Source organism: Pelodiscus sinensis, chromosome 18 (assembly GCF_049634645.1).
Source record: "Pelodiscus sinensis isolate JC-2024 chromosome 18, ASM4963464v1, whole genome shotgun sequence".
Classification (NCBI taxonomy): Eukaryota; Metazoa; Chordata; order Testudines; family Trionychidae; genus Pelodiscus; species Pelodiscus sinensis.
In genome coordinates, this window is record NC_134728.1 from 12,225,668 (window position 1) to 12,248,134 (window position 22,467).

The 22,467-nt window shown below is 48.4% G+C and overlaps 1 long non-coding RNA gene across 2 annotated transcripts in view; it reads right to left on the minus strand.

The window, feature by feature from the left end:
* Positions 1-11,629: 11,629 nt before the first annotated feature.
* LOC112547691 (uncharacterized) overlaps positions 11,630-22,467 on the minus strand; it is a 31,444-nt gene continuing 20,606 nt past the window's right edge. Inside the window, exons 3-5 of one of the 2 annotated variants that reach the window (XR_012896498.1) lie at positions 21,407-21,490; positions 12,005-12,157; positions 11,630-11,760 (exon numbers count right to left, since the gene is read on the minus strand). This is a non-coding gene — a long non-coding RNA (uncharacterized LOC112547691). Of the gene's footprint in view, positions 11,761-12,004; positions 12,194-21,406; positions 21,491-22,467 lie in introns of both variants that reach the window. The other variant, XR_012896497.1, reaches the window with a different exon arrangement.

The following is a 22,467-nucleotide window of genomic DNA, read 5'->3' on the forward strand; positions in this document are numbered from 1 at the left end:
TTCATTTGCATAATTGCGTCATGGCGCTCTTTCGAAAAAGCGCTATTTCTAAAGTAAAACCACAGTCTAGATGCGGTTCTTTCAAAAAGAAATTGTTACTCACCTTGTGCAGTAACATCTGTTCTTCGAGATGTATGTCCCCGTGGGTGCTCCACTACAGGTGTCGGGCTTGTCCCAGCGCCGCAAACCGGAAAGTTTTCGCCAGCAGTAGCCCCCTCCGGAGGACCGCGCATGCGCAAAGCGTCCCGTGGCGTTCGCGCCTTTTCTGCGTCACACAGTCCGACGCGTCAGTTCCTCCTAGCTGGAACGTCTGAAACAGGGAAAGAAAGAGCTCCGAAGCAGGGAGGAGGGCGGGTCATGGAGCACCCACGGGGACACACATCTCGAAGAACAGATGTTACTGCACAAGGTGAGTAACAATTTCTTCTTCTTCGAGTGATGTCCCCGTGGGTGCTCCACTACAGGTGAGTATGAAGCAGTCACCCAAACAGCTGGTCGTGCTTCAGAATTATCTGTGCACAGAAGAAAGAACTGCCTGAGCGACTGCTATGTCTGCAGCTTTGAGACGGTCTAGGGCATAATGTCGAGTAAACATGGATGACGACGACCATGTTGGTGCACGGCATATGTCACGTAGCGGGACGTTCTTTAGGAATGCTGTGGAGGCAGCCATACTCCTGGTTGAGTGTGCTGTTGGTGGACAGGGTAGGGGCCTGCCCCAAGGGTGTAGCAGTGCGTGATGCAGTTAACGATATGTCACAATATACGTTGTGACGACAGTTGATGACCTTTAGAGCAAGTCACCACTGATAATAGTAATCGTGGAGACTTCCGGAAGGGACGCGTTCTGTCCAAATAGAATGCCAACACCCTTCTGACGTCTACTGTATGCAAGCGGGCTTCCTCAGGTGTAGCATGTGGCTTGGGGTAGAAGGTAGGAAAGACCATAGGCTCATTGACGTGGAATGACGAATTAACCTTTGGCACGAAGGCTGGGTGACATCTCAGTGAGACGCCCTGTTGAGTGAATACTGTATAGGAAGGATCGGCGGAGAGTGCCGCAAGTTCGGAGACTCATCAGGCTGAAGTAATTACAAGGAGAAAGGCAACTTTAATAGTAAGAGTCTGTAAATCACAAGTTGCGAGTGGTTCAAATGGTGGACGGGTAAGAGTGTCCAGTATGAGGGTAAGGTCCCATGGTTCTGAGATATTCCACGAGGCATACAGCTAGTTCGGATAGGAAGCCTAATCCAAACTAGCTAGTCCGTGCCGCGTGTAGCCACGCGGCACGGGGTCCGACCTAGCCGGCATTTAAAAATGGCGCTGGCCGGCTTTATGCAAATGAAGCCCAGGAAATTGAAATCCCAGGCTTCATTTGCAACTCCATATGACTACATTACCCCCCCCCAGTTCGAACTAGGGGGGTAGTGTAGACATACCCTCTGAGTGCTCTGACGTCTGCTTTGTACCAGTACGTCTCTGACAGCTTGGGAGCAGGTTAGCTCTAGGCCTTGGAGCCAGTTAGGAGCCAACCTGTCAGATGCAAACGGTTGATGTTCGGATGGAGAAGATTGCCGTGTTGCTGCGAGATCAAGTTGCTCAGCTGTGGAAGTCATTGAGGTCTGGATAGCGACATCTGCATGAGTTGCGTCAGCCAGGTCTGGCGAAGCCAGAAGGGAACCACCAGGATTACTGTCGCTGAGTCGGATAGTATTTTCCCTATTACTCGGGGTATCAACAGAATCGGGGAAAGGCGTATAGGAGATGATATGTCCCCCAATTGAGCAGGAAGGCATCTCCCATCGATTGGCTGCCTATGCCCGCTCTTGAGCAGTAAGCACGACATTTCTTGTTGTCGCGAGTGGCAAAGAGGTCGATTTCTGGGTAGCCCCATAGTTGAAACAGATCGCGGGCTACGTAGTCGAGGAGTTCCCATTCGTGTTGGGATTGGAAGGATCTGCTGAGTGCATCTGCAATTGTATTGATCTTGCCGGGGAGGTAGGAGGCTGTGAGTGTGACGCTGTGGCGAACCGCCCAGTTCCAAAGGCGCACTGATTCCGCACACAAGGTCCTGGATCTGGCTCCGCCCTGTCGATTGATGTAGTATACAGTGCATATGTTGTCCGTAAGGACCTGTAGTGTGGTTCCCTGGATCTGGTGGACGAAGTGGCGGCAAGCATTGAAAACTGCTCTGAGCTCCAGGAAGTTTATATGAAGTAGGGATTCCTGGTGGGACCACAAGCCTTGAACCCGATGTTGTAGTATATGTGGTCCCCAGCCTACAAAGGATGCATCCGTGGTAAGCTGGATTGACGGGGGTTGAGCCCAGAAGGGGACACCAGCAAGAGTATTGGCAGGGTGGAGCCACCATGCGAGCGAGTCCCTGACGCGGGCAGGAACAGGCGTGAGTCTGTTCATATTGGTAATACCGGGTCTGTAGGTTGCGAGAAGCCAATGTTGCAGGCACCGCATGCGAAGGTGAGCATGGGCTATGACATACGTAGTGGAGGCCATGTGGCCTAACAGTTTCAGGCAGGTGAGGTATGAGACTGCCGGGGCAGTAAGCAGGACGCTCAATAGGTCTCGGATGGCGTGGGCTCTGTCCATGGGTAGGTACGCCATAGCGGTTGTAGAATCCAGTCTGGCTCCAATGAATTCGATGGACTGGGCCGGGACCAGAGAAGATTTTGGTAGATTGATGATTAGTCCAAGAGTCTCGAAGATACCTCTTGTAGCGGTAACTGCGGTCTCAGCCTCTTGCATCAAGGGGGCTGTGAGTAGGCAGTCGTCGAGGTAGGGAAAGATGGTGATGCCGGCTCGATGAAGGTACGCAGCTACGACTACTAGGGTCTTCGAAAATACCCTTGGGGCTGCGGATAGGCCAAAGGGGAGCACCGCGTATTGGTAATGATTGTTGCTCACGGTAAAGCGTAAAAATCTCCTGTGAGCTGGATGGACGGCAATATGGAAGTATGCGTCCTGTAGATCGAGGGACGCGAACCAATCCCCTTTGTGTAGTGCTGGGATGATGGAGCCCAAAGTAACCATTTTGAATTTCTGTCTTCGCAGGTGGCAGTTGAGGCCGCGAAGATCCAGGATAGGTCTCCATCCGCCAGACTTCTTCTCCGTGAGGAAGTACTGGGGATAGAAGCCTCTGCCTCGGAACTCAGAAGGAACTTCTTCTACCGTACCTATGGTAAGTAGGTGCATGACCTCCTGACGCAACAGAAATTCGTGAGAAGGGTCCCTGAAAAGGGACGGGGATGGGGGGTTGGAGGGAGGTAGAGTGGAGAAGGGAATGGTGAGTCCAGAGGTTACGATCTCCCTGACCCAACAGTCCGTAGTGATGGCAAACCAGCAGCGGCAATAAGGGCTCAGGCAGCGAGGCAGCGGTGGAAAAGCTTGGTTACTCGTGATTAGGACTCCAAGAGGGGGATGGTACGCAGACCCTTGACAAGGGCGTCAAACTTGCTGCCGAGGTTGTTGTTGATTCTGATGCTTATTAGGCTGCTGGCGGCGATGTTGGGGGTGCTGCCTTTGTTTATGTTGGTCGTAGGGCCTAAAGCGTTGAGTGGAATAATAAGAAGAAGGCCTTTGTCTGTTATACGGCCATGCTCTCCTGCACCTGAAAGGCGGAGTGTACATCCCGAGGGTTCTTAACGTAGTTTGGGAGTCTTTTCCGAAATGGAACACTTGATCCGTGTTCTGGGCAAACAAGGAGGCTCAATCAAATGGAAGGTCCTCCACCTTGGGCTGTAGATCTTTTGGCACAGAAGAAAGGTGGAGCCAAGAGGCACGTCGCATGACGATCGATGTCGCCGTAGTGCGGGAAGCCGAGTCGGCAATATCCAGAGATATCTGGAGTGCATTACGGGCTGCTGTATAACCCTCCTGCACAATGGATTTCAGTACATCCCTTTTGGAGTCTGGCAGATGTTGTATCAAAGGCACCAACTTCGAGTAATTATCAAAGTCGTGGTTAGCCAGTTGGGCGGAGTAGTTGGCCATCCTCAGTGTGGCTGTTGCCGACGAATATACCTTCCTGCCGAGCAAGTCCAGACACTTAGCTTCCTTGTCCGTAGCAGAGTTTCTCGATTGCGCGGATTTCGCCTTTTGCTGAGCTGCGTCGACGACAATGGAATTGGGGGCGGGGTGAGTAAAAAGAAATTCTGCGTCTTTAGCATCAATAAAGTATTTCCTGTCTGTGCGTTATTGGTAGGTGGCACGGATGCCGGGGTTTGCCAGATGTCATTAGCTACTTCAAGCGGCATCGAAAGCGAAAGCTAGTTTCGATTTATTGGATTGTTGTAAGTTTCTGAGGAGGGCATGCTGCTTTTGTGGCGCCTCTGGGGTACGTAGGTTTTGTGAATATGCTACCCATTTAAAAAGCTCATGGAATTGTTTGTAATCATCCACGAGAAAGGGTTCGTCATTGAACACCACATCGTCCGGGGAAGAGGAAGAGACGTCTGTTGGAGAAGCCGTGGGCTGTTGCTCTGCTACAGGTGACTGAGTGATATCGCCATGTGGGGCAGAAGCTGTTGACGCATCACCAGTAGGCATTGGTGGGCGTTGGGCCGGCGGGATAGAGTCCTGAGTCATTGGTCGTGGTGAGTATAATTGCTGCCGCTCTGGAGACGAGGGTGAGCGTCTTGTGACTGAACGTGAACGATCACGATGGGGCGAGGTGTACATACGATAACGAGAGTCATGGTGCGAATATTGCGGAGAGTTAGAAGCGACTCTCCTGTGGTGATAGTAACGGGAGCGAGGAGGAGATCGCGGGGATCGTGAGCGGTGTGAATGGTGATATGGAGATCTCGAGTATGTACGGTGGTAACGCGGCGGTGTAATAGATTGCCTCGGAGATCTGTAGTAACGGTGCATAGGAGAATAACCGTAATGGTGGTCCCGCCATCTTTGGCAAGGTGAGAGCGATGGCTCAGGGGAAAACGCCGCCCTGTCGGGACTGGGAGAAGGCGTACAGGGATGGTGAGTCTTCCTTTGCGCCTTAGTCGGTACCACCATGGATGGGGGAGCCCTGGGGATTGGACTACCAGGAATGGAGACGACCGAGGCAAAGTCAGAAACTTCCTCCGGGAGGTGTGGTGACCGAGGTGCGGAGGATGGGGATGGTGGTGCCGTATCGTCTCCCAAGCCGTGGGGTTGTGGGCCCGTAGGGGCCGGCGCCGAAACAACAGATGGTGCCGGTCCAGCCGCACACAATGGGTGGTAGGTGCAGGCGTGCCCTGTATGTGCGGCATAGCCGCATCCCCAGGTCTTGAATGGGGGTGGGTTGACCTGGGTGCCGAGTGCTTTCTCGGTGCCGTCTCCAGTGTCTGCGCTGATTGCGGCTTAGGCTTCGGTGCCTGCTTAGGCTTCGGTGCCGGGTCGACTCTCGGTGCCGGGTTGGTCTGAGAGTCTTCATGAGGCAACGGTGCCGAGTGTCTCAGTGCCGAGGACCGCACCGTATCTGGCTGCGGTGCCGCTCGGAGACTTAGTGCTGCAGATGATGGTGCCGATTCCGGATGACCTGGCGGGACCGAGAGCACTGAAAGCGCGGGGCTCGGCGCCGACGTACTATGGGCTTTGGTAACTTGTCCACTCCCTGTGTGGGAGGATAGCCCGATGAGCCTCGTGTCTCTCCTGCACTTAGGTTCCTGGACGGAGCGGAGCTTTTTCTGTCCCTGGACTTATGCGGGACTGAAGCTTCCCGTTCTTCTACTCTATCCCACTGAAAGTAGTTCTAATTAGGTAGAGATTGTGAATTTGCTATCGTAGCCTAAAAATCGGTCAAAGAATAGATTTTTCTGCCAGAAAGATGCAATCTTTGTGACTATATATCCTTCAGAGTAGATGTAGATGGTTCATATTTTCTCAGCCTTTCATTAGCAGCTGTCATCTTCACTAAGGTGGCCGGTGAAGGATGAATATAAAAATACTTGAATCTCTGTGGTCTGCACACTGTTATGTGGCAGAGGATAAAGCTGGGAGAGTGTATAAATCTTTGGTTGGGTTCAAAATTCCCTTGCTAATAGGCATAGCAACTTGACTTTGAAAGACCAGGTAGAGAATATAAAATAATTTGAATGCTCTCTCTAGAATGAGTTCTAAAGGAATCTCAAGGATCCATTTCATTCTTTTGATGCAGTCCTGAACTGCTTTAAAGTCATCAGTCATAAAAGGGACTGATGTCACCATTGCTTCATTCAAAGAAGATGAAAATACCATCGTTACTATGGTGTTCTCCTGATGCTCTGTGCAGTCACTTTCACTCAGTAGGTAGTTATTCATGGTCCCCTGGGAATAATGTCCTGAGACTCTCCAATGCTCACCTGCTGGAAATTTGTCCTCAGATCTTGATGGAAAAAATAACTTGGATACTAAGGCCATTCAGGCCAATAAAGACAAGGATGTGCAGCTCCAAACAACTATGGAGATCAGAAGATCCAAAGTCATGCACATGGGGTAATAGGCAGCTCTTGAACCTCTAGCCCTAGCCCCCAGCCCTGTCTCTTCCTCCACAGGGCCTCACTCCTTCTGGGCCTGCCCCTGGTTGGCTATTGCCCGCAGCCCTTCCCCAGCTAGAGCACCAGGAGAACATTCACCCCACACCTCAGAGCACTGGAGGAAGAGTGCATGGCAGTGCCCCCTCAGCCTCCTCTGACCCAGCAAGCTGGGCAGCATGGCCCTAGCCCCTGGGAGCAGAGTGTAGCCAGAGCCATGCCTGCCTGTTTGGGGTGGCTGAGCCACCCCCAGCCTCCTCTAGCCGCTGGCTGTACATGGCGTCCATGGACTCCAAGAATGGGGTCCACAAATGCTCAAAGAAGTGGTAGAGTCTCTTTATCTTTATGTCTTTTGTTAGTCAAACATACAAGTTACTCATACAATCTCAGTACAAGGATAACTAGATCAAATGTAATGACCAGTGATATACAGGTCAGACTGGATGATCTAATCCAGCAGTTCTCAAACGGTAATGGGGTAAGAGGGCCAATGTGGGTATGTCTACACTACAGAGAAGATTGAAGCTACCGCTATCAATCTTGCAAGGTTCGAATTAGCGGATCTAATTCAAACTGAGAAGGGCACTCTGGTCGATGCCGGGAGTCCTGCTTCCATGAGGAGTAAGGGAAATCAAAGGGAGAGCATTCTCCCTTCAACTTCCTGCAGTGTGGACTGTGCCAAAAGTCAAGTTAAGGTACTTTCAACTTCAGCTACGCAATTTACGTAACTGAAGTTGCATATTTTAATTCAACCTTTATGCCATAGTGGAGGCATACTCTCTTAGGCTTGCTAGAACCTGGGGCTGAAACTCCATCCTGGGGCTGAAACTGGGGTAGTGGACATGAGCTGCTGCCCCATCTTCCCCAATCCATGGTAGGGGGCTTTTCCCCAATCTTCGGGGTCATGTAATAACTTTGTCAGAAGGGGGTCACGATATAATGAAGTTTGAGAACCCCTGATCTTCTGGCATTAAACTCACTGAAACCTTAATAATGTTCTTTTAACATAAGTGTTTCTGTGTCCATTTACACGTATGGCATTTTATAAATAATATTAAGTAATAATGCACAAGAGTATATAGTGTGTTAGGTAAATCAGGTCAAACTCCATTTAAGACAAGGGAAGTACACTGGTTTAAAACTTTGTAAGGGTTTGTCTACATGGAGAAATTTACTGGAATAACTAATGCATAATAATGTTCCCAGAATAAGAGTGTCCACACAGGGAGTTATTCTAGAATAACTATAGCACTTTACATTCACACCCTATGCTACTCTGGAATATTTTACCTGAATAGACAAGACCTAAAAACAGAACCTGATTCATAGTGTCAGGGGCCTCTTCATAATAAAAGATTACAAAACTGTAACTGTTGTGACTCAGCTGCTGTATGGTATTTTAAGATGGTTTTCATTAGGAATGTTCAAAATCGGGTAATTGGGTAAACATGTAACTGCTGAAAATCTCAGCAGTCACCTGGTTATTGGCACCTGCAGTGGGGGGTGGCAGCTAGTGTGTGCTGGGAGCCAGCTTTTAAGCCAGCTCTTGGTGCAAACTGGCTCCTGCCTGCCGCCCCATTCCTGGGGAGCCAGCTGCTACCCCACACTGCAGCCTTTGATACAGAAACCCTGATACAGAGGCAGCAGCTGCAGAGTGGTAGTTGGCTCCCCAGGAGCCAATGTGCGCCAGGAACCAGTTTTTAAGTTGACTCCCGACACACACCAGCTGCCATCTGCAGCCCTGCTTCTAGGAAGCCGGCTGCCACCCCCAAGATGCTGCCTCTGATACAGAGGCTGCAGCACAGGGTGGTAGTCGGCTCCCCAGGAGTAGGGTGGGATCTGTGTGTAACCAAAACATTGACTGATAAGCCCAGACTTATCAGTTAACCATTTACACTTTCAAACTTTCATATCCCTACTTTTCATATGCACAAGTTCACTGCCATGATAACTAACTGTCTTACAACTCCCAGTCACTAAATCCTTCTGATTGTTTTTAGCATGTATGTAAATCACTACTACTTTCCTTATTCCTTCATCTTGGAGTAATTTATAGACCAAAGGGTTGCACATGTATAGAATCATAGAGGATTAGGGTTGGAAGAGACCTAAGGAAGTCACCTAGTCCAACCTTCTGCTCAAAGCAGAACATTGTGTTACAGCTTTTTGAGCTGCTGTCACTTGGCCCTAGCAGCTTGATCTTAAAACCTTCCCTAAATTCTTATTTCACTTTTTCTACTACTGAGAAGTTTTTTCTTGTGTTAAAAAACCACAAAGATTCAATACATACAAAATACTGTTATTTCAACCATTTTTAATAGAGGTGGACCTAAACTAAAAAGTCCAGATTCAGAATTTTAAAAATCACAGTGTTGCAGCCAGGGTTTTAATTTAATCTAATTTTAGTTGGTTTTTTTTTTTTTTGGTATGTTTTTTAACATTAAAATATATAACTGAAACTTATTAAAGGGCAAAGTTTTACTGGACCTTGCATAGAAAAGTGCATTTACTGCTTGCTGTGTCCCATATGCAAGAACCAAGGATTTATAGTCTCTCCTCTCCTAAAGACACAAACTTTTTGATGAAAGCCACCCTAAGTCTGCCAATCTATAGTTTCCACCTCTCACCAGACAGCTGAGCTACATTTTTAACTTTTACACTTTGCTTTCATGCAGTGTTTTTTTCTTAGTTGTCAGGGAAACACTAGACTTCTCCTCTTGCAATTTAATGGCTAGATCCATACTGCCACAGACACAGAGGCAATTTAGGATTTAAAGATAACTGGTGTAGTTCCCCAACAGTCTGATTTGCTGCCCTCAGAAATATGACCCAGGTTTGCCTCAAGGAATGACACTTTTTGAAGAAACTTCTTTTGTGGTATCTACAAGAAATATGATCCCTTGGAATATATGTTAACTTATGGTAAACAATCTGTTCCATGCTGTATTGAGCTGTGACACTTTGAGTACATTTTCCAGACAGGAATCAGTGTAGCTTGAAAGCATGTCTCTCTTCACAGAAATTGATCAAAAAAAAATTACCTCACCCACCTTGTCTTTAATATCCTGAGATCAACATGGCTGCAACAACGCTGCATATAAGAAATGTGTCAATTAAGTCTTCTACTTCTTCATTCATCTATTTTGTTGTAAAACATTGTTCCGTCATGCTGTGAACTAATGTTTGACGAATAACTCTGTGATCTAATTCATGTTGCCCCACTCCTTTGTTTGCATCCCACAATATTAACCGACTACCGTCCTCATTTTATCCCGTGTGAAATATGTCAGCTCTCTTCTAGCAAGGATTTTTTCATCTGTACTGATAGGCATCTAGCACTCAATTAATAATGCCACATGCTGCATACTAATCCCCAGTTGTACACTACATGATAATAATATTTGCCTTTATATAGGACTTTTGATTTGTAAATCTCCAAGTGCTTTACAAAGATGGGTAAAATCATTATCATTATGCCTGATTTACAAGCAGCTGAAGCACAGAGAGAACACAAGCTCTGTTACAATTAGAGATATGATTCTATCATGAAAATTGTGACTTTTAATAGTCTGTGAAATCTTGGTAATGGATATAAAATACATTTGATTAGGCCTCCAAATGAAGTGGTGGTGTGACAGGATACAGAGTCAGAGTGTCACTTAGGAGTCACTTGTTTACCCAGATGAATGGATGGGCCACACTTAAGTGGTGCTGCAACCCTATGCATCATGGTTACAGTGCCTGGAGGGGGGAAGTTCATCCCATGTCAGTCCAATGGGACAGGAGCTGCAGCTGTGGAGCAATCTTGCTTTCCAACACCAACACCCTGCCAGGTCTCACCTTTCAGAACCCTCACTATAGTATGTGTATACTGATGTAGCGAAAAGTACATAATTTGCTGAGCTTTCCATGACTACTCCTCTGCCATCAAATGTATTAAAAATTGCCATGCCAAAATCATAGCTTAATCACTGAATCACACTAGGAAAGTGCAGTGCTCAAGCGGAGGCCCTTGGCGACATTATGCTTATTCAAGTTAGGAGCAGGCATATTTGTAGTAGTCTAATATTGTCAGTGAGGGCCCCTGTGATACCCATAGGAAGGCATGTGTACTGTAGTTCCCACGGTACAGCCTTAAAGTTGGTCAATGTGTAAGGCCCTAGCTACACCCCTAACTCCCTGAACAACTTTCTCTTGAATGATGCATATTGTTGTGGTACTAACTAACCTCCCTCCCGCTGTCAAATCTCATCCTGCCAAACGATAGTTGTCTTCTGTGTGGGAATATTTTGGCATAGAAGAGATTCTCTTGGTTTTCTCTCCTCGTTGCACAACCGTAATTTGGCCAAGACAGCTTTATCCACAGTCACACAGCAGAATCAGGAATAAAACACAGGCCTCTCATTCCTGGCCCTTAAATTAAGCCCTTAGACCACAGCTGTTCTCCCTTGGTACATTATAAACCTCTAAAGAACACCCCTCTTTCCATTCCCTCCACTATGATTTTTAAGGTTACCATATGTTACAACTGCCAACTACTCCTTGAGTGTCTGGTAACGAGGTCACAACAGCATGCTTCTACCCTGGGAGTGGAATATAAAATGAGAGAGAGACTGATTGAGTAAAATACACTGGATTAAATTCTAGCAGAATATTATATACAGCCAGACAACCTGTGCACAGTAGGGAACCAAGGAGCAGAAAATTTCCACGTCAGTTATGGTTTCCTTCAGCTCAGTTTGTTCTGCAGGCTCTCTGCAAAACGGTGCTATGGAAGGTCATTCTGGAGGCAGGAAAGGGAATCAAAGCTCATTTACTTTTTTTATTCTGATAAAGCAGCAGCAATAAACACTCTCTGGATAAATTATTCCCATATAGGCAGCAATAAGCTGCATATAGAAAATATATGTAGAATCATTGCTTGTCAGAAAGAGACTATAAGTATATATTAATGTTTCTTTTGTAGATCTAGAATCATTTAAACAATGCAACTAAGTGTCTATTTTTGACCAGTTTATTTGTATAGTGTTAGGATATATTTGATCAATTTTGTACAATATTTTGGTAGGGAAGACTACCAATTAATAAAACAAATCAGAAGAGTAGTGATTTATTCAACCAGGTTCTGCTCTTCCTTTCTTCTCACACTGATGATTCTCTCCAAATTACCACTGATTCCCCCTCCATAAAATTCCAAAAGTGGCAAGGCATTGAAATCATTGAGCACCTCAGGTATCCTTTTACACATTAATGCCTTCAGAACAAAGACAAATGTTGTCTATTAGATAGTATCAGAAAACCAAATAGTCTAAAAATAATTTGTGACAAATCTTAATATTAAAGTGTTAGCTATATTTTAAACGTTACTTTTTTTCCCCGAAGATGACCTTTGAAACACAATCAATGGTACAGAACAGCACTGCACAATGTTAGAGTTAGAAAATCTAAGTGATCATGTGAAAAAAACACTTGATAATTTGCAGGTAGAGCATTTTTACCTGTTTATCCTTAAATATGGTATCTTGCAAGTCAGTGAAAGTTGTTCTTGCACTGGGGTTATGTTTCAATAAATATGACTGTAAAAGTGAATCTTCCTGGGTTTCACGCAGTTGTGCTCTCATCAGTTGTCAAGGAAACACTGGGTTTCTCCCCTTTGTGAGTTAATGTCTAGATTTTCATTTCCATAGCTACAATGAAACCTTAGTATTTTAACATAACAGTATCATAACATTAATTTATCATTAATAATAACAATCCAAATTTGCAATTACTGAAAATTACATCTGTAGTTTTACAGGTACATTTGTTTGTCCATGCAAAATCCCACATTTGCACATGCTAAACATTGTATTGTCTAGCAGCTACTCAGGTTCTGTACATCAAATTCTCTGAAGTCAGCTAGCAACTTACAAGAGAAAACCCTCTGTTTTCACGTTTAAATGTAGGTTTCTGCATATGCTAAAAATAAGAGGACAATTTTATATGCCTTTGATCTATCACAAGTTATTCAAGACTTCTTATATTAGTACAATGAGATGTGACAGATACATTTTCTATGATCATGTGTGTATTGCGTGTGCACCACATGGCACTGACTAAACGCTCAAAGTCCTGTTCTAGTATAAAACTAGTCTCAGTAAAACATTTGAGCTGGAATTTCTAGGAATAATCTCTTCAGATATCCCAAAGTCTTCATTGGGAAACTGCAGGTATCATCACAGCTTCTTTGAAACTCTGACCCATAAATAAAGTCTCCCCCTCCCCCCACCATGAATAGTTGCACAGGGTGGACCTGATCCTGATCTTTATGCTTCCTGAGTCTTACAAACCAAGGACATTAAAACTAAAGCAGACAGACATCCTAAAATGGTTGTGCCATAGCCTGATGAACAGGATCATCCCGAGTGGAGTGTGGGGCCTGGGATAACCCCTCCAAGTGCCCGAGGTGCAGGGCTAGTGTTGCCAGATGGTTGCACCAAAAATACTGAACATCCCCCCCCCCCCAAAAAAAAAAACACTGGGGAAAAAATTCTGTTGAGGAAAAAAAAGGGGAGGGGGAGACCAAAGTTGTTGAACAACAACAAAAAAAGGACTCCCAAGACTTAAGCAAAAAAAAAAGAACAGCATTAAAACAGCATGGCCCCTTTCAGAGAGTATGTCTACACTACAGTGCTATTTCGAATTAACTTAATTCAAAATAGTTATTTTGAATTAAGCTAAATCGAAATAACGCATCTAGACACAAAATCTAATTCGAAACAGCGTTTTGCTATTTCGAAATAGTGCATCCACACTGATTGGACGCTGGATCGCATTTAAGGGTGGCTGAAACCGGTTCCAGCAGGGCATCAGGTCAGTAGTTGCTTTGTGTGGCTGTTGTCTGAAGCGCGTGCTTAAAGGGACCCCCCCGAACAGCCGCTTCTCAGATTTCCTGCTTGCTTGCCTACCTCGCTGAGGGTATGTCTACACTACAGCACTAATTCAAACTAACTTAGTTCGAATTAGTTAATTCGAACTAAGCCAATTCAAATTAGCGCAGCTAGACTTAAAAACTAGTTCAAATTAGCATTTTGCTAATTCGAACTAGCATGTCCACACAGACTGGACCCTGAACAGAGGTTAAGGATGGCCGGAAGCAGTGCCGGCAGGGCATCAGATAAGGACTTAGAGCGTGGAGCTGCTGTCTCAGGCTAGCCGAGGGCTGTGCTTAAAGGGACCCGACCCCCACCCCAGACAGACAGTTCTCAGGGTTCCCCGCTTGCAAAGCAGTCCTGGCTTGGAGTGCCCTGAGTGCCCACACGAGGAACATCACAGCACTCGGCCATCACCCCGGCTGCACATGCCACAGGCTGCCATCCGGAGGGAGGGGGCAATCGGGGGGCTGCAGGAGAGCTTCCACCCCGAGAAGCCCGCAGAGCCACCCCAGTCCTCCCCATCGGGGGTGCGTACCCTATTCCTCCCTCACCTCCTTCCACTTACCCTTCCCTAGCCCCCCTTCCTGATGTACAAAATAAAGAAAACGTGTGTTCAAAAATAGAATCTTTCTTTATTGAACAAAACTGGGCGAGACTGGGAAAAAGAGGTGGGAGAGGGGAAGAGAGAGGCTGGGAGAGGGGAGGGCAACTAAAATGATCAGGGGTTTGGAACAGGTCCCATATGAAGAGAGGCTAAAGAGACTGGGACTTTTCAGCTTAGAAAAGAGGAGACGGAGGGGGGATATGATAGAGGTCTATAAAAGCAAGAGTGGTGTGGAGAGGGCGCATAAAGAAAAGTTCTCCATTAGTTCCCATAATAGAAGGACTAGAGGACAACAAAGGAAAGGAATGGGTAGCAGGCTTCAAACTAGTAACAGAAAGTTGTTCTTCACAAAGCAAAGAGTCAACCTGTGGAACTCCTTGCTGCAGAAGGCTCTGAAGGCTAGAACTAAAACAGAGTTTAAAGAGAAATGAGATCAAGTCATGGAGGTTGGGTCCATGGAGTGGTATTAGCCAGGGGGTAGGAGTGGTGTCCCTGCCCAAAGTTTGTGGAAGGCTGGAGATAGATGGCACGAGACAAATGGCTTGGTCACTGTCTTTGGTCCATCCCCTCCAGGATACCTAGGGTTGGCTGCTGTCGGCAGACAGGCTACTGGACTAGATGGACCTTTGGTCTGACCTGGTACGGCCATTGTAAGCTCAGGGTCGGGGGTCTCAATGGACCACCCTGATTTTCATGCAAACCTGCTCCTGGGTGGCCAGGCTGGCAGCTCTCCTGCCCTAGACGGCTGCTTTCCTGTGCCTAGTGCGGAGGTCGTGGACAAGGTCCATGATGTCTGCACTAGACCAGGCAGGTGCCCGCCTCGTGCGGTCCTGGCCAGGCTCCCGAGAGCCGCCAACCTGGTCCTGGGAAGAGGCGGAGGGCTGGGGGGCATCGGGTGGCTGGCTCATGGCGTGCCAGGTGCAGGGTCTGCTGGCTGGGTGCTGGCAGGCTTGCACCTGGCACGGGCACCGTAGCCAGCCCGTGCCCCTTTAAGGTCTCCTGGGACGGGAGGGGGGCATACGAGTTTCCCTGGTGGTGCCCAGAGTGGCCACCAGGGAAAGCTGGGGAGGGCTAGCCTCCCACTAGTTCGAATTAAGGGGCTACACAGCCCTTAATTCGAACTAGTAAGTTCAAACTAGGCTTAGTCCTCGTGGAATGAGGTTTACCTAGTTCGAACTAAGCGCTCCGCTAGTTCGAATTAAGTTCGAACTAGCGGAGCGCTATTGTAGCGCCTATGAAAGTTAATTCGAACTAATGTCCATTAGTTCAAATTAACTTTGTAGTATAGACATACCCTCAGGGACAGCAAAGCGTTTTCCTCTCTTCCTGCTTTGGTCGCTCTCATTTGGGACACCACAGCACTTGGCACTATGGAGCCAGAGCCACCCCCGGGCACTCTGGTGCTCATGTTGAATGTCTTGCTGCAAACCTGGCAGCAATTGCTGGAGGTTGCCTGATTCTGCTGCAGACCAGGTGTCTGGCCCTCCCCCTGCCTCCCTGGGGGCTGTGGAGGAGTGGTGCCCAGACGCCAGCGTGCCCCACTGCATCTGGCATCTGGACACCAGCAGCGACTGGTGGGACCTCATCGTCCTGGAGTGCTGGGGAGACCAACAGTGGACCCAGAACTTCAGGATGAAGAAGGATACCTTCCTTGAGCTCTGCGAGTGGCTAGCCCCTGCTCTGCAGCAACAGGACACACGCATGAGGCCTGCCATTCTCCTCCACAGGCGGGTGGCCTTCGCCCTCTGGAAGCTCTCCACACCGCATGGCTACCAATCCGTTGGCAACCGGTTCTGCGTGGGGAGATCCACCGTTGGAGTGGTGCTCATGCAGGTACGGCAGTCACTGGCCACAGGCCCATGAAGGGGGGCTTCAAGGAGGACAAGGTCTGCCCCAGGGAAAACAGGGCGGGAGGTGGTGTAAGTGCCCTCCCCGGGAGGGTTCGGTCTGTCCCAGCTGCACTACAGACCTCCCGTGGTAGCCAGGATTGCAGTGGGGGTTGCTCCTGGGAGTGGGGCACAGGGCAGTCGCAGGGAATGAACATTCCCAGCCACCCGGGCACCCCAGTGACCCTTGGTTTTGTGTGTCTCTCTGCAGGAGTCAAGGCCATCAACAAGGTGCTGCTCCGCAGAGTCATCTACCTCACCGACCTGGACACGGTCATCCAGGGGTTCGGTGCCCTGGGCTTCCCCAACTGTGGGGGGGCAATTGACGGGATGCACATCCCCATCCGTACCCCGGACCACCAGGCCTCCCTCTACATCAACAGGAATGGGTACTTCTCTGTGATCCTGCAGGCCGTGTCTGACCACCAGGGCCAGTTCACGGACATCAATGTGAGCTGGTCTGGCAAGGCACACAATGCACGGGTGTACCACAACTCCTCCGTGTGCCAGAGGCTGCACTCCGGGACTTTCTTCCCCGACCGCCACATCAGGGTCGGGGACGTGGACATGCCAGCGTGCCTGCTGGGGGATGCAGCCTACCCTCTACAGCCCTGGCTGATGAAGCACTACATGGGACACCTCAACCCCTTCCAGCAGGCCTTCAATGCCAAGCTCAGCTGGGCCTGAATTGTGGTCGAGGGGGCCTTCGGCCGACTGAAAACCCGATTTAGATGCCTCCCCACCTGCCTCAACCTCTCCCTGCACAATATTCCGCACATGGTGACAGCATGCTGTGTGCTCCACAATTTATGTGAGAGGAAGGGGGAGGCTTTCCTGCCAGCCTGGATGGCAGATACTGACCACCTGGCTGGCCAGCATGCACAGACCTGCATGGCTGCCAGCTGGGAGGCCCTTCAGGAAGCCTTGCGGGAGAGCTTCTAGGTGGATGAGGACTGAAGTCCCCCTGGCGTGCCCCACTGGGGCCTTGTGCCTTACATTCCACCCCTACCTCTTTCCCCTTTCCCTTCCCTAACCCCCCTTCCCGATGTACAATAAAAACACCTGTGTTGCCACAAAAAACTCTATTTAACTGGGGTGGGAGAAGGGGAGGAATGAGGACAGGAGAGGGAAGGGGGGAAACCTAGGAGGAGGGAGCTGGAAGGGGGAAGCAAGGAGAGGAAGGGGGAGGGGAAGCTCAGGGTTGGGGGTCTTACCGGCCCCCCCATCTCGCAGCACTGCGGGTGCGGAGGCCTCAGCGTTCCTGGGGGGGGGTATGGAGGGTGGGGCAGGGGGAACAGGGTGGAGGGGGCAGAAGAAACAGGAGGGGGAGCAGGGGTGGAAGGAGGAGTGATAGCTGGGGTGGCCACAGGGCCTGGAGCAGAAGGAGGCAGCAACCGGTCCACCAGGGCCTGCAGGTGCTCGCAGAGGGCACGGCCCTGCTCCCACAGCTCCCGCAACCTCTCCTGCCGCAGCTGCAGGTCTTCTTGCACTCACTGCTCTTGGCTGTGGACCTCCTTCCCTGTAACCGCAGCTGCTGCCTCTGGTACTCCTCCTGGTTGAGGGTGCACCTGCTGGCCCGGGTGCGAGTGGATGTTCTAGGCGGGGTGGTGCGCCCTGCACTCGCAGGTGCTGCACCTGTGGTGAAACAAAAGAAACGGTCAGTTCTCCCTGGGGACACAGTGGGTGAAACCCAGCCCCCCTCTGGAAGGTGAGGACGAGAGGTCTCTGCACCATCACGTCCTGCTATCCCCAGGAGAGTGAGCTGGCCCAGGACTGCACCCCAGCCCCTGTGCTGCCTATAGTGTTGTGTGGGGGCGGGGAGGGGAGATGTGCCCTGCCGTAGAGAGGGCATCTGGAGGGAGGGCAGTGTGAAGTGTCTCTCCCCCGGGTCAGGAGCCTGTCATGTGCCTTCACATATATGCGTGTGAGGAACAGGGCCTGGGCCCCTGCATGGCACCCAGCTGGGGCCACATGTCCCGTTGGCACGGCAGATGCACAGATTGCCACCTGCTCCATGGTCGGCAAGGTCCACGCGCATGGTCCCTAGGCTCCCCCTCACCCCCCACCCCACATAAGGGGACCGTGATGGCACTCACATGTGGAGGCCTCCCCGGCCTCGGATGAGGCTGCTGACGGGCTCTCTGGTACAGCTCAGGGGTCCTGGGTTCAGGGCACGCTGCCTGCAGGCTCCCGAGGCTCTTGGCTGCCGTCCTCCTCCTCTTCCTCCTCTTCCCCTGTGTCAGGGGCAGGGCCGTCTGCCCCGGGGTCAATGACCACCAGGAGGGCACGGACCATCTGACCCCCCCCACCCACAGGATGCGGTCCAGGGCCTCATACTGCGGGCAGGCCTCTGGGTTAGCCCCTGGTTGGGAGGCCCTGGTATAGGCCTTTCGCAGCTCTTTGATCTTGCTCTGCACCTGCTCCTGGCTGCACGTGGCCTCTGGTGGCCACATGGCAGCCATGAGGCTGTAGACGGCCGCATTCCTGCATCTAGTGCAGAGATTGTGGGCACTGGAAGCCTCCCCCCAAACCTCAATGAGGTCCACAATCTCCGCACTAGACCAGGCAGGTGCCCGCCTTTTGTGGCCCCTGGCATGTTCCTGGGAGCCACCAGCCTGGTCCTGGGGAGCGGTGGAGTGCTGGGTGGCAGCGGGTTGCTGGCTCATGCTGTGCCAGGTGCACAGTCTGCTGGCTGGGTGCTGACAGGCTTGCAACTGGCACAGGCACTATGGCCACAGTCTACCCCTTTAAGGGCTCCGGGGTTGGGGGGGAGCAGACGAGTTTTCCTGGTTGTGCCCAGAGTGGCCACCAGGGACCCTGGAAAGGGCTGGAGGCCCCCTAATTCGAAATGAGCGTCTACACAGCACTTATTTCGAATTAGCTATTTTGAATTTGGTGTTATTCCTCATAGAATGAGGTTTACCAAATTTGAAATAAGACATTTTAGGTGTCTGGTATTTTCTGGATTTTTTTACCGGACAGGAGGCGAAAATACCGGATTGTCTGGGTCAATACCGGACACCTGGCAACCCCAAACTGCCACAGGCCCCACTTCCACTCCACTCCTTTCCCAAGTCCTACCCCTGCTCTGCCTCCTTGTCCCCTCCCATGAGCAACATGGCCCAGAGAATTATGGGGGAGGCGGACCTAGCATGGCAGCAGCAGGAGTCACCCACCCTCACTCACCACACATGTGGCAAGAGCCAGAGCAGCCCAGCAGTCTGCTTCGCCCCGCTGTGCCACCCTCTCCCAGCCTGCCTCACCTACTTCTCAACAGCAGTGGGAAGCAGACATCCTGAGAAGCTGAGTGCAGCAGGCTGGAAAGGCGGTGAGGCAGGGTGCAGCAAGCTGCCAGGCCACTTTGGCTCCTGCAGCCCACATGGTGAGTGCAGGGCAGGGACAACCCCCTCCTGTTGCCCTGCACCAGGCCCTCATAATACCCTGATCCCTCCTGTCCACAGGACAGTTGGGGTGGCCACCTTGGGCCCTCCAAAAGAGCAGGGCCTTGAGCAGGCATCCTGATTCATTCTATAGACAGGCTGGCTCTGCTGATGAACTTCCACCCAACCTGACACTTCAACTGACTTCTGTGAGGAGGAAAAACTGACTCTGTACATACTCCCCCTAACATCACCAGAAACATTCTGTACCGATGTGTTTCTCTGAGGCTACTGCTAGGAATTGATGTTTGTGTGATGTCCCTTCCCTCTCACTGCAGCTGTGCCTAATTAAGGCATAACAAAGTCCTTAGTGTGCGGTAGGCCAAATACTACATTTAGTATTTGGAGGAAATTATGAAAAAATAATGTAGGCAATTTCTCTGAACTGTGTTGGATAAGTAGAAAATATTCAGCTATGACTGCCGTTCTGTCGGGGCAATTTTGCTGTTCAAGACTGGTGTGAAGTACTGTATCAGACACAAAATAAAATAATGTTGACACTGAACATGCCTGTAAGGCAATGTTATTAACGTATTTAACTGTCTTCTATTGTTCACCACAGTTATAGTAATTCCAATGCACTTAAATAATTTTATGCCATACATAAAGGCAATGCAAATGTAAAACAATTACATCCAAATAATGGCTAACTTTGCTTTAAAAGGAATTTTGCAACTGTTCAAGTATGTCTTTAACTGTCTCTGTTGTCCAGAGAGCAAGAATTTAGAAACCTGGAGGATATAAGGATTTGAGCTCTTATAAGTTTGTATCATATATCCATAATTCATATTTTTAAATGTTTGGCTCTCACCTTAGCTTTTCTAATGAAGCCAATCAGAGCCCTTAATAAGTTTAATTATAGAACATATTATTTCATCTATTTTTATCTGTTTGTATGCTACTGACTAAGAAAGAATAGGACCGTTTCCAGAAGCTACCAGTAGCAATAATAATAGCACCTTTCATCCAAGGAATTTAAAGCACTTTACAAACATGAATTAAGATTCATAACACCCCTTTTTGAATGGGTATCAAAACAGCAAAATTTTTATATCCATTATACAGATGACTTAACTGAGGCACAAAATTATTAAGTAACTTGTCTAAAATCACACAGTGAATCAGTGGCTCACACAGTGAATCAGTGAACTCAGAATCATGACACATGTTCAGCTAATTAAAAATACTCTGAGGACTTCCAGAGAAGATTATAGTACAGAGTTGGGGGTAAAAATAAATCTCCTTCCTTATGTCACACTTGAGAAATCAATGTCCAGTGATGATCCATTTAAACTAAGAAAGAGAAGTGATCTCAGAATTTTTTTTAAAAAATATTAAGATTGTGAATCAAATAATTTTTAATTATTTTAAGCATATATATAATTATTCCCATGATAAAAGGCTAAAATGTTATGACAAGTTGTATATATTTACATTGCCATATGTGCTGTTATCTATACTATTGTTTGTCTATCTCCATGGTGTCCAGCACGCTAGCCACTCACCACAAGTGGCTATTTGGCTGGTTGAGTGTGGCTATTTGGCTGGTTGAGTGTGGCTAGTTTGCTGGTTGGACACCATGGGTCTATATAACGAAGAATGCTCCAAATTTACTTTGAGTTCAGTATTGATTAATAGGTTTTGCCGTGATTCTCATCACTGTGGTATGCAAGCACAATTCAACAATTTAAAAAATGAGGAATATTCATACACAGGAAGGGATGAGATTAAATAGTCATAGTCTAAATTCACTGTAAAGTTGATAAATTGTGTGGAATGTATATTATCTATATTTCCTCAATGTTCCAGTTCATTTCTTCCTTCACTGATGCTTTTACACTTTGGTAATTTGCCAGCTCACTGTTTGTCATCCTACGTGGGTGGTTATCTAGAAATTCATTTTTCCCTTTTTTCTGCTTTTGCACAGTTGAATAAATTCTGACTGAAAGATATTCAGATCTTACAGCATACTCAAATATCCTTGGTCATATGGTATTTTAATTGAATAGCCTTGCTATATATATAAGAAAGAAAAATTGGGAGAATTTTTACTTACAAATGTTTCTTCATCTAAATGTTGACAGTTGCTGTCAAATTCTGAGGTCCAATCCACAAATCTTTATCTGCTATACACATCGTCCTAATCAATAAATCCAAAAACATTACAATTAGATGGGAATAGTAAGTGTAGAAAATTACTATCCTGAAGTGTTTTTCATTCAAAGTGCTATACAAGCATGTACATACAGCACCACTAACATGTAGAAATCTATAGGAAAAAAGGACGTTTTGGCCAGACAACAGGAAAAAGTCCTACTACGCAACTGCACATGCATTTTGTTCCAGTAAATCTGCTCCTTACTGTCCACACACACAAACCAGCAGCCCTTTACCACAACATGCTCTCTCCTGCACCTCTCCTGGAAGGTGTCTTTCCTGGTGGCTATTACCTCTGCCAGGCAAGTGTAGGAACTGAGAGCCCTAACAGTGGACTCTCCATATATGTTTTTTTTAAGGATAAGGTCAGGCTGAGCCCCTACCCTGTCTTCCTGCCCAAGGTGGTTTCACACTTTCACATTAACCAGGACATTTTCCTTCCTGTTTTTTACCAAAAGCCCCATGGCTCCAGGACAGAACAGGCTCTACCCACTCTAGATGTGAGATATGCTTTAGCTTTTTATTTAGAGACAACCAAACCTCTCCACAAGTCCCTCCAACTGTTTGTGTCCATAGCAGAAAGGATGAAGGGTCTACCTGTGTCAGCCCAGAGTATTTCATCCTGGATCACCTCCTGTATTAAGGCGTCCTATGAGCTGGCGCAGGTTCCAGCTCCGTCTATCATGGCCCACTTGACCAGTGCCCAGGCATCATCCACCGCCTTTGTTGCTCAGGTGCCCATCGTAGAGATCTGTAGGGCGGCTACCTGGTCATCAGAGCACACCTTTGTGAACCACTATAACATAGTGCAGCAAGCCAGGGAGGACACCGCTGTAGGTAGGGCTGTATTGCAGTCCGTCTCTCTGTAAGGCTCCAACCCTGCCTCCTGAGATTTGGCTTTGGAGTCACCTAAGTGGAAGGGATATAAGCAACCACTCAAAGAAGAAAAAATGGTTACTT